The sequence below is a fragment of the Tiliqua scincoides genome, chromosome 3 (assembly GCF_035046505.1).
Source record: "Tiliqua scincoides isolate rTilSci1 chromosome 3, rTilSci1.hap2, whole genome shotgun sequence".
Lineage (NCBI taxonomy): Eukaryota > Metazoa > Chordata > Lepidosauria > Squamata > Scincidae > Tiliqua > Tiliqua scincoides.
Genome location: NC_089823.1, coordinates 170,984,095 through 170,996,977, shown reverse-complemented (window position 1 = coordinate 170,996,977; position 12,883 = coordinate 170,984,095).

The window sequence follows — 12,883 nt, the reverse complement described above, 5'->3', positions numbered from 1 at the left end:
ATAAGAACATAAGAACAGCCCCACTGGATCAGGCCATAGGCCCATCTAGTCCAGCTTCCTGTATCTCACAGCGGCCCACCAAATGCCCCAGGGAGCACACCAGATAACAAGAGACCTCATCCTGGTGCTCTCCCCTACATCTGGCATTCTGACTTAACCCATTCCTAAAATCAGGAGGTTGCGCATACACATCATGGCTTGTACCCCATAATGGATTTTTCCTCCAGAAACTCGTCCAATCCCCTTTTAAAGGCGTCTAGGCTAGACGCCAGCACCACATCCTGTGGCAAGGAGTTCCACAGACCGACCACGCGCTGAGTAAAGAAATATTTTCTTTTGTCTGTCCTAACCCGCCCAATACTCAATTTTAGTGGATGTCCCCTGGTTCTGGTATTATGTGAGAGTGTAAAGAGCATCTCCCTATCCACTCTGTCCATCCCCTGCATAATTTAGTATGTCTCAATCATGTCCCCCCTCAAGCGTCTCTTTTCTAGGCTGAAGAGGCCCAAACGCCATAGCCTTTCCTCATAAGGAAGGTGCCCCAGCCCCGTAATCATCTTAGTCGCTCTCTTTTGCACCTTTTCCATTTCCACTATGTCTCTTTTGAGATGCGGCGACCAGAACTGGACACAATACTCCAGGTGTGGCCTTACCATCGATTTGTACAACGGCATTATAATACTAGCCGTTTTGTTCTCAATACCCTTCCTAATGATCCCAAGCATAGAATTGGCCTTCTTCACTGCCACCGCACATTGGGTCGACACTTTCATCGACCTGTCCACCACCACCCCAAGATCTCTCTCCTGATCTGTCACAGACAGCTCAGAACCCATCAGCCTATATCTAAAGTTTTGATTTTTTGCCCCAATGTGCATGACTTTACACTTACTGACATTGAAGCGCATCTGCCATTTTGCTGCCCATTCTGCCAGTCTGGAGAGATCCTTCTGGAGCTCCTCACAATCACTTCTGGTCTTTACCACTCGGAAAAGTTTGGTGTCGTCTGCAAACTTAGCCACTTCACTGCTCAACCCTGTCTCCAGGTCATTTATGAAGAGGTTGAAAAGCACCGGTCCCAGGACAGATCCTTGGGGCACACCGCTTTTCACCTCTCTCCATTGTGAAAATTGCCCATTGACACCCACTCTCTGCTTCCTGGCCTCCAACCAGTTCTCAATCCACGAGAGGACCTGTCCTCTAATTCCCTGACTGTGGAGTTTTTTCAGTAGCCTTTGGTGAGGGACCGTGTCAAACGCCTTCTGAAAGTCCAGATATATAATGTCCACGGGTTCTCCCGCATCCACATGCCTGTTGACCTTTTCAAAGAATTCTATAAGGTTGGTGAGGCAAGACTTACCCTTACAGAAGCCATGCTGACTCTCCCTCAGCAAGGCCTGTTCGTCTATGTGTTTTGAGATCCTATCTTTGATGAGGCATTCCACCATCTTACCCGGTATAGATGTTAGGCTGACCGGCCTATAGTTTCCCGGGTCCCCCCTCTTTCCCTTTTTAAAAATAGGCGTGACATTTGCTATCCTCCAATCTTCTGGCACTGTGGCCGTTTTGAGGGACAAGTTGCATACCTTAGTCAAGAGATCTGCAACTTCATTCTTCAATTCCTTAATAACCCTTGGGTGTATGCCATCAGGGCCCGGTGACTTATTGATCTTTAATTTATCAATGAGGTCTGAAACATCTTCTCTTTTAACCTCTATCTGACTTAACTCCTCGGTTAGGAGGGGCCGTTCGGGTAGCGGTATCTGCCCGAGGTCTTCTGCCGTGAAGACAGATGCAAAGAACTCATTTAATTTCTCTGCCATCTCTAAGTCTCCTTTTATCTCCCCTTTCCCTCCCTCACCATCCAGAGGGCCAACCGCTTCTCTGGCGGGTTTCCTGCTTCTAACATATTTGAAGAAGCTTTTATTATTCCCCTTAATGTTGCTGGCCATGCGTTCCTCATAGTCTCGCTTGGCCTCCTGTATCACCTTCTTACATTTCTTTTGCCACAGTTTATGTTCCTTTTTATTCTCTTCATTAGGGCAAGACTTCCATTTACGGAAGGAAGCTTCCTTGCCCTTCACAGCCTCTCTAACTTGGCTGGTTAGCCATGCGGGCACCCTCCTGGATTTAGTGGAACCCTTCTTTCTTTGCGGTATACACCTCTGCTGGGCCTCTATTACTGTTGTTTTAAGCAGCCTCCATGCATTCTGGAGAGACTGGACTCTTTTTACCCTCCCTTTCAACCTCCTTCTAACCAGCCTCCTCATTTGAGGGAAGTCCGCCCGTCGGAAGTCAAGGGTTTTTGTTAGAGATTTGCCTGGTATTCTTCCCCCAACGTGCACGTCAAAACGGATCGCAGCATGATCACTGTTCCCCAATGGCTCAGTAACGATTACATCTCTAACCAGGTCCTGCGTACCGCACAAAATTAAATCCAGAGTCACCTGTCCTCTGGTGGGCTCCGTGACTAGCTGATCTAAGCCACAGTCATTTAGCACGTCAAGAAATCCGGTTTCCTTATCGTGACCAGAACACAAATTGACCCAGTCAATATGAGGATAATTGAAGTCCCCCATGATTACAACCCTGTCCCTCCTTGTCACCTCCCTGATCTGTTTCCTCATTTCAAGGTCCCCATCAGATTTCTGGTCTGGAGGACGATAGCACGCCCCCAGTATTACATCGCTGCACAAGCCTGGTAATTTAACCCACAGAGATTCTACGGTGGAGTCGGACCCACCTTCAATCTCTACTTTGCTGGATTCTATCCCTTCCTTAACATAAAGGGCCACCCCACCTCCAACACGCCCCTGCCTGTCCCTCCTGTAGAGTTTATAGCCCGGGATTGCGGTATCCCACTGATTCTCCGCATTCTACCAGGTTTCCGTTATGCCCACTATGTCAATATTTTCCCTTGTCACCAGACATTCCAGTTCTCCCACCTTTGCTCGTAGACTTCGGGCATTCGCATAAAAGCATTTATACACGGAGTGCCCCAGGATGGGCTGCTTATTCACTCCTTTGTCCCCGCATCCTCTCATTGTGCCAAACCGTCTATCACATCCCATCTCCCTACCTTTCCCAATTTCTTCTCCTACCCTGCCTTTGTCTTGTTGTTCTCTAACCTCCCCATCCTCATCCCATAGGGATGAGGAGTCCCGAACCGGATGCCCCTCGGCTCCTGTCGGCCTTCCCCCAGGGATCAGTTTAAAAGCTGCTCTGCCACCTTTTTAATGTTATGCGCCAGCAGTGCAACCTCTGAGTCAGCATGCACAGGAAAAGGCTGCAAAAAAAAAGTTTATAATTATATCTGTTTCCTTTTATGGATCTTTAATCCTATGCATCAGTACTGATTACCATATATAGGAAGCTACTTCATTCTGAGTCAGACCACTGGTGCATTTGGCTCATAATTGTCCTCACTGACTTAACAGTGACTCTGACAGGCAGGATTTGTTTTTTTTTATTTTTCAAATCTTGCCTAGAGATGCTGAGATTGAAGCTGGGACCTTCTGTATGCAAAACATGTGCTCTATCACTGAGCCAGAACATTTCCCTGTAGATTAGAATATAATAACACCACTCCATACTAATAGTAGTATGGGTTGTGGCTATCCAGTAGTTTGAAGTGCATACACATGTATCCAATCTAGTTCTTCCTAGTAATGATGGACTGTATATATACTTGTCCAATGGACTGTATATACACTTGTCCAATTGTCTAGTTGCTACATTTGTTTGGTCTGGTGCAGGAGGTCTGGTCTAGAGGGTAGTGTCTCCATTAGCCCGAAGATAATATCCGAAGGTCGCCAGTTCAAGGCCACCAACAGCTCCATGAATGGCAAGACCTTGAAGCAGCTGACAAGCTGAGCTGAGTTATTCCACCTGCTCTTTGGTGTGAGCGAAGAAGTGTCTTGGCTGCCCTTCAATTGAGAGATGAAGGACGTGGGAGACAACTGGGGGCCAGAAATGATACCAGACCGTGAAAGATCCATTTGAAATGTTGTGCGGTTCCTGAAAGATAGAACCTTTCTGTTATTGTAAAAATCCCCTTGGAAGTTTAGAGAGAGCCTGCCTATATGAACACCTTAAATAAAGTCATAGGAGTTATCCAATGGCCAGAAAGGCGGTGTATAAATACCAATATTATTATTTTTTATTTTCTCTCTATAAAACATGTGCAAGTGTTAATATCCATATGGAACCAATCAAATTCTGATCTGTGCACAGTTTTGTGATGTAATCTGGGAAAGTATGCAGACAAATCTTTCGTATTGAAATTCACAATACAACCTCATTAAAAGAACATTTAATCTGCTCTCAGAATTAAAAGAATGATATCACTGAAGAAGCTGGATATTAAATGTTGTATTTTCAGTTCCAAGAACTCAGGTGAATAGCAAAAAAAGCACTATAGCGAATCAATTTAAAAAACAAAGTATCTTCACTCTGGTGATTTAAGAACAGCCTTGCTAACCTTTGTAATGCACGCAGTCTCTCTCCAGGAGCTTAGGCTTCACTAAGAAGCAGCAATTCCTCCCTTCACCAGGAGGCCCAGCAAGGGGGAGAGGGTGATAATCACTGCCATTTAGCCTTCTTTCACATGCTAAGGGGGAAGGGAGGAGTGAAGCCTGCAGAGAGAATGATTGATGTATTCTGACATTATTAAACAACTATTTTCCTTTAATTTAAAGGGCCCTTCTCACCATCTTTGAGATAGAAAAATCTGTGGATACTTAGGTTATACCTGTAATCACTTGTATGACTGTCTTCTCTGCAACAGTAAAAAGTAGTTTTTAAACTGCGATTTTTAAACTGTGATTTTAAAGGGGTGCATTTTTTCCCTTCTCCAGGGATCAGCACATTCCTTCTAATTTGCAGGGGCCATTCATGTTGAGTCAAATCTGTGTATAAAAAATCCGTGTATAACAAGGCTAGACCTGTACTCATTGAGTGGAATGGAAGGTGGAATTGCTCACACTATTTAAACTGTTGTATCTATCTCTTTTACATTTACTAAGTGCATATAGTCAAATTTGTGCAAGTAAAGTGTGTGTATAATACAATCTGACTGCATCTAACGGGGGAGAGGTATTGACCATCTTCACCCCAGTGTGGCATCTTTTCAGTGACAGTTGCTGGTGTTTCTTTTGCATCTTTTTCAGATTGTGAATGCTTTGGAGTAGGAACTTATTTATTTATTTACAGCACAATCCTATGCACATCAGGTCAAAAGTAAATCTCATTGTGTTCAGTAGGGCTTACTTCCAGGAAAGTGTGCATAGGATAGCAGTCTCAATGATGTAAACTGCCTTATGAATCACATTTTGTTGAAAAGAAGTTATGTAAGAATTCTTGATAATAATAAGCACGGATGTGGTGCTCTCACAAGTCACTAAGAACATACAGTACCTTATGGTCTACTCATGAATCAGTATGGTTTGAATTTAGGATCAGTACTCCTATATCTGATTCAAAAAGCATCTTTGAAGGTATGAGGCTCTCCAATGATAATAGTTAATATTTGTGCAGTACTTTGGAAATGTAAAGTGCAAACTGTAATACACAGAAATAATTTATATTTTCATCTTGTGCCTAAATCCTCCGCAGCCTTGTCTTTATCTGGGTTGTAATAAATAATGACCTTTGAGAGGGACTTCACATTTTGAACATTCTCCCTTAAGTTAGTGTATTTTTACGTTTTACAAAAAAAAAAAAAAAAAAAAAGCTCATAGAACTCTCTCTGTGGGTGGGTGCTTATGTATGGAATCTGCAAATGCTTTCTTTAACGTGTATAATGTTTTTTTTCTATTTTTTAAATGTTCTAGCAGCACCACTGCATAGCAGCAGCAAAATAGTGGATCCTGAACAACGATCCTTGTGCTGGTGGCAGAGAATGGACCAACTCCCCACAATTCCACTAATACAGCACCAGGTTAGTACATAGAGGAGCAATACTGACAACATTCCTGCACACAGTTGTATGTGCTGTAAAAACTATTGAAAACCAGAAGAGATATTAAAAATGATTTTTAAACAGAAAACATAGTATTAAAATATGCTTCTAAATAAATCTTATTTGTTTAGAAATATCTTGTCTTTTCTCAGAACGTCTTCATTTGGGTGGTGGCTAGCAGGGGGGGTTATTTCACCTCATGAGGTAAAATTGGTCATGTGCTTTGTAGTTGACAGGAGAAGATGCCAGAGAGGGCCTGCATGTAGAATAAGTACATATAAATTTATGGTGGCAATTTTGTGCATAGCCAGGGTGACCAAATACAATGGAGGACAGAATGCCTATACCCTTTAACTAATGTATAGAAGAGGGAATTTTGGCAGGTGCAGCTTTTATGTTGAGCTGCACCTGCCAAAATTCCTGCTTCTGTACAATAGTTAAAGATATAAGCTCTCTTTTCTCCATTGTATCTGGCACCCTGTGCATAGCACATAAAATGACATAAGGAACCATGGCAACCAAGGGTGCTGGCAGACCAGTGAATGGAAACTGCAAAAGTGTGTGGAAAAAATGATGATGTGAGTGTCAGGAACAGGCTTGAAGACTCCAGGAAAGACTTGGCAGGTCTGGTGAGTCAACTGTGTAACACCTCTTGAGGAGGAGGCCCTAAAATACTGTGTGATAAATTCTAATCTATTCTATTTACAGACAGGCCAACTAGAAGGATGGCAGTTAGTCTTGATAACTAGATCACACTCTTCTATCCATTCTGCAAAAATTAGATTCTTGCACCACACTACTCATATATTTGGAAGTGCATGTCATTCATTTAAAACAGAGGTAACTTCTAGATAACTGTGGTTAGGCTTGCAGCCAAAGTGACTGAAAACTGGGAGAGGACTCTGACTCCATAGCTTATTGTGAAGCATTGAATTACCAACTAGACTGTTCTTTATTCTAGCCTAGAAAGTGACATTGGATTGTGGGGAGGGGATTTCTGGATGGCAAGGCTTTTTCCAGGCAGCAACACCTGCCCTCAAGGTCCATGTTCCAAATCAAAGATGGGAATAAACAAAAAATGAAATTATCTGAAATAGAAGGAACAGAGGCTAAAAAGTGTGTATTCTGTACAGTTCTACTTATTAGATTAAAATAACTTGATTATGCCCTTGCATTTGTATGGCATTTCTCATGTGTTTATTACAAAGATTTTTCATCCAGATTGACAGCTCTGTTTCAATTTATCCCATTTCAAATATATTTCCAATCCCATGATAAGGAATTTCAAATACTGATGGTGGCAAGGAGTGGAGGTGGATGTAATTTCTTTTGTTTTTTAAAATGATGTTATGCAGCTCTAGGGGGCTGACTTTCAATTTCATGTTGTACATTCATAAATGACCTGTAATTCCAAACTCCTGAGGCAAGGATTCATCATGTGGATACTATAGATGGGCTTAATTTCCAATTGTTGTTTTAATATTTATATGATTAAGATAAATTATCTTAGTTTTGATCTTGTTGCTACTCAACAGTGGAACAGAGTTATACAGGATGTACATATGTAGAAGTATACTGTGCAAAATCTATTAAAATAGTATTTCACCATTTCAAGGGGGAAAGTATTTATGGCTTTCCAAGGTTACCTAATCTTTCTTGACTACTAGAGTAAGACAGCATTTATTCTTTCAGTATCAAAAGCATGTCAAATTTTGGGCCCCACCTCTCTTTATCCAGTTTGCATAGATGGCAGAAAGCACCATGTGAATACTGGTGTACTCTGAATGATCTGAGATCATAGTTTAAATGGGGTCTCTCTTTCAGCAGTGTCATGTTAGCCACCACGGATGGGGGAATCTAGCGTAGCTGGATTCGAGTTAAGTCACAAGTCTCCACCCCATAATTCAACTTGAAAACAAGTCATAACAGGGGCACTTTCCGAGTTGCCGAGTCACCCTTTTGCGACTCTAAAGGAGTCGAGTCGTCCCCTTTAAAAAGCCTGCCATGGAAAAAAAGAGCTGCTGCCTCTGTGTGTGTGTGTGTGTGTGTGTGTGTCTGTGTTGGAATTCTCTTTAAACATCTGTAAACAAGGTAGGAGGGGTGGGATGGACTGTGTAGGAGCAGGGACAGAAGCAGCAAGAGGGAGGAGGGTCACACACATCAGCTACAAGGCTTACCAGGACAACCCAATCCTTTGCAGATCTACTCAGAAGTAATCCCATTTGTGCCATGCAGTGAGGCTTCCTCCTCCCAAGTAACAACAGAGCCATGTGCTTGGTAAGTATGATTGCTACGAACCGCCTTCCACTTTCTTGCCTCCTCTGGCTCCCTGGGCTTTTCCAACCAATGGTTCAGAGATGGGCAAACAGCTTGCTCCTGCCTGTCTCTGGCTCCCTAGGCTTCTCCAGCCAATTGTAAGGCAAGAACTCCCTTGGGCTCCTCCTCCTGCCCTACCTCAGCCAAAGAAAATATCAAACCCCCCATCCTTCTTCCAATGATCATAGAAGGAAAAGAGAGTTTGCTCCAAGCAAAAATTAACCTTTCCTTGACTCCTGGCTGGAACTTCCCTGCTGCTCACCCAGTCTGATTGACGGCCCCATGAGATTTTTCATGCCATGAAAACAGTAAGCAAACACACCCAGACACAGGCAGACTTGAGTCTGCATGTATGGGGATGAGTACCGAGTCAAGGGGCCCTTCGCTCGAGTACTTTCATGCATTTCATGCATTGAGTGCTTTCATGCTTTCATGTATAGATGCATACATGAGTGCTTTCATGCTTTCATGCATACATGCATACATTAGTGCTTTCATGCATTCATGTCTTCCATGCATACAATTTGAGTGTAAACGAGTCAGTGAAAAACATGCATTTTTGTGACTCTGAGTTGAGTCACCAGACTCAAGTTCTCATCCCTGTTAGCCATCTTGGGTGTGCCAAGCCAATAACATTCCACTTCCTCTTGATTCAGTTGAAAAGGTGAAGCAAGGGATTGATGGAATGATAGAAGGTCTGCTATTACCATCAAATAAAGAGGCAACAGGTGAGGGATAGACAACAAGACAAGTGGCCTAATCTTATTTGGATGCTGATCATTGGCACCTGCATGATGTCCGCCATATCCTAAGCCTGTACTAGCAACATCACACTGATAGCATATTGACACCAAGGCAACAAGGGTCAAATGCTAATCCTGTCCTGGAAAAGCAATACTGGCACAGTTAGTCCCCTGTAACACCCTCAACATCCATGGAAATATCAACTCAGCACAGAATCCTGACGGCAGCACATCATCAGTGTGTTATTGCCATGAGGTTGGTTCATTATCCATTTGTCATCACCGTGAAGTGGCGTATCATCCATGTGACACCTGTGTGTCATCAGCATGATATGTAAAGGGCCACTCACTATATCCAACCCATGAGTCAGGGCCCATTCTGTAACTGTATATTTTCCCAGTTTTGAGGAGTGACTTGTTATAGTGAAGGAGCAGGAGACATGTTTCTTCCTTCCATGCCATGATCCCAGTCCAAATCAGGGGGACAGTGGCTACTTTTAAAAGGACCCCCCCAAATTAAAAAATGCATGGAGAGATCAAAATATTCCACACAATGCTTAGTTTCCCCCCATTAGTGTTAACATTAGCTGTTAACTAAAGTAATCTAGACTGGTCATAATGTACTGGCTTATTACCTGTGGTTGGAGACTCATGGGTTTAAGAACTCTGTTGATCCTTGCCCAGTATTTGTTTGAATTCTGCAGAAGATTATTATTCATTACAGTTGGTTGCAGGGGTGGCCCATGTCTCCTGCTGCCTGAACCTCCCCAATTTTACTGCTCCTTCAGATGCTCCCCAGTGAAAAAGCAGAGGGGGCAAGTGAGTGAGCACATGCATTCCTGTGGATAAGGCGGGGTAACGGATGTGCCTCCCACCCCTTCCTTTTACTTATTTGGAGCTCAGCACTCAATGTCTACCCTCTGTGCTGCTCCTGTTTTGAACAAACAGAAGTGGAGCATGCTGGGAATTTAGGAAGGGGAGACAGAACTATGACTGGCTCTGCACCTCAAGCATATTTGAAAGCCATATGGAAGGTGGATGGCTAAGGGCCCAATCCTATCCAAGTTTCCAGCATCAGTGCAGCCACAATGCAGCCCCGAAGTAAGGCAACAAATGTTCCCATACCTTGGGAAGGCGCTGTGGCTGCCTCCCCACCATAGAATGAAGCACACACCCCATTGGCACAGCTGCACCGGCACTGGAAAATTATATAGGACTGGGCCCTAAGGCTGCAATCCTATACATACTTACCTGGGAGTAGGTCCTATTGAACTCAATAGGACTTCATTCTGAATAGACATGTATAGGCTTGGGCTGTAAGAGACAAGCATGTGACTGTTTCCAAATTGCAAGTGGTTGCACCTTTCAGCCACTGATGCTACCTTCATCATTAAAAAAAAAAATGCTATATACATTTGTGCCTCCTGGGGAGTTGGCTGGGCAGGTGCAAGGACACACGCTGGCCTGTGGAGGCCACGTCCAACCTCCATGAGCAGGTAAGATTGTGCTGGTCTGCATAGGCTGGTGTGGGGGGTTGGCAAGGGCATTTTGGGGCAGGGAGAGGATGGGCAGCGGGTGGGCTGCTGTGCAGTCCAGGCCCAGGAGGAGGTGGGACGGGTTTCTGGCACTTAGGCCGAATCCTAACCCCTCTCCCGAGCAGCCCGGCATTATGCTGGGCTGCTCAGACCTGCACCAGCAAATGTGGTGGGTGAACATTACTCAGGGTAAGGGGACATAAATCCTCTTACTCCAAGTTGCTCTCCTTCCACCTCCTAACCTGCGCTGGATATGGCATAGGCCAGATGGCCTGCCTATTCCAGTGCAGGTTAAGATTAGGCTGTGTGTCCTACTGAACACAATGGACTTCTGAGTAAAATAAATACAGTGAGCCTTCAGTATCCACAGGGGATCCGTTTCAGGACTCCCCACAGATAACAATTTCCATGTATAATTAAACCTGTGGAAAGCCCTCAAAGAACCTCTTGAATGCAACCGGAAGCACCAGTGTTCCTGGAGGGGGGAGGCAAAAATGCTATTTTTTCAGGCTCATCAACACCTGTGAAAAGCACCTCTTCTTCCTTGCCTTGCTTCTTTTTGTTGAAAACCAGAAGTACCTTTTGAACACCTCCAGGAGGCTCCATTCATACAATAAATTAGACAGTGGAGACCAATGAGGAGGAGCCTGGGTCTAGAGTGCTTTGCTATTAACCCATAGTGAGAGAGTTTGCTCTCTGCTGCAAGAACTCTTTAACAAAAGTCTCAGTATCTCTGAAGCAGCAGATACATAATAACTTTTTGCTCCTGTGCAAGCAAAAGTGGCTTGTTCAGGACAAACTTTATATGTTAGGGACTCTTGTTCAATTAGTTAAGGGACCCTGTTCTATAAAGACTTATTCTCCAGATTCTTGTCTATATGTGTAGAAAAAGCAAAAGACTTAAAAAATTGTGCTAACGTCAATGCAGATTCTACCTAAAAGTGCAATCCTATGTATGTTTACTTGGTAGTAAGCCCCATTCAGTTCAAGGGATTTACTCCCAGGTACATATAAATAGGATTGCAGTCTAATTTTGGGTCCTCTGGAGCCACAATGAAAAAAGAAAGAACCCAAATGTACTCCCCTTTGACACTGGTGATTATTTGATTGAGTCACAGTATTATTTTTTTTTTCCAAAAAAAAAGAAGAAAAAAGAGAAACAATTTAAATCAAAGCTTTCATTCTCATCTACAAGTCCCTCTTTTTAGGACTGAAATCATTTAAATACTGTGAATGATGAACCATGAGGACCAAGGATAAAAGACGTTTGATCTTCCAACCTCAAGGCAAAAATGCCTACCAGTACAGAGATTCGGTACATCATGATGGCTTTTGAATTCAAAAAGATTTGAGTTCACTTACAACAGGAAAATAAATTTTGGTCTCAGACTCTTCTTTTGCAGATACATTATATAGTAGGGGTCTAAAGTAGGAGAGCTGCATAATGCTGCTGTACAAGTGTATATAAGGAAATCAAGGACAAAGAAAGTACAAGGGATTGGATAATGCGAAGCCTGCATCTGGTATGAACTGCATTATCAGATTCCTGATCCATTACAACTGTTGTCCTATTATGCTGATCTTTCAAGATCTAAATGCAAAATATATACTGCAGAAATTGAGATGCAAAGAAGTTTCCAGGCTGATTCCATTAGGCAAGACAGTCGAGATGATATACTGATGGGTAACCCAGTCCTGACCAAAGCTGCCCATTGTGTGGAGACTGCTGCAGCGTGGAAGTGGCTGCTGTGGCATCCTGTGCGCAACACGGCAGCCACTGGCAGCTCCTTGGGGGAAGGGGATCTTTGTCCCCTTTCCCCAGGTAAGGCAAATAACCCCACAATGGGACTACTCGATTCTGCGGCAAACCTTGGGCTGCCATAGAATCAAGAGCCCATAGAGTGTCGGGCCCATTGAGCTCTTCCAGTCCCACCTCCCTCCTGCCCGGCTCCCTCCCCTGGCACACCTTCTCCCTGCCGTCTCCTCGCCCTCTCCAAAGAGAAAACAATCCTAGCCCATTGAACCCTGTCATTTCTAAATTCTAACTTTTTTTTTTTTCATTTTCTTCACTTATTTATTCAACAGCCCAATCCTATCCAAGTTTCCAGTGCTGGTGCAGCTGTAATGCAGCTCTGAGGTAAGAGAACGAACACTGCCTTACCTTGAGAAGGCCACTATGACTGCCCCCCTACTGCAGGATGCAGCACACACCTCATTGGCATGGCTGCATCAGAGATGGAAATGCAGGGCTGGGCTGTAAGTGAGTTCTATCCCATCTTTCCCTCCGAATAACTGGAGCGCTCAAGGCGGTGTACAATAAAGTAAAAAAA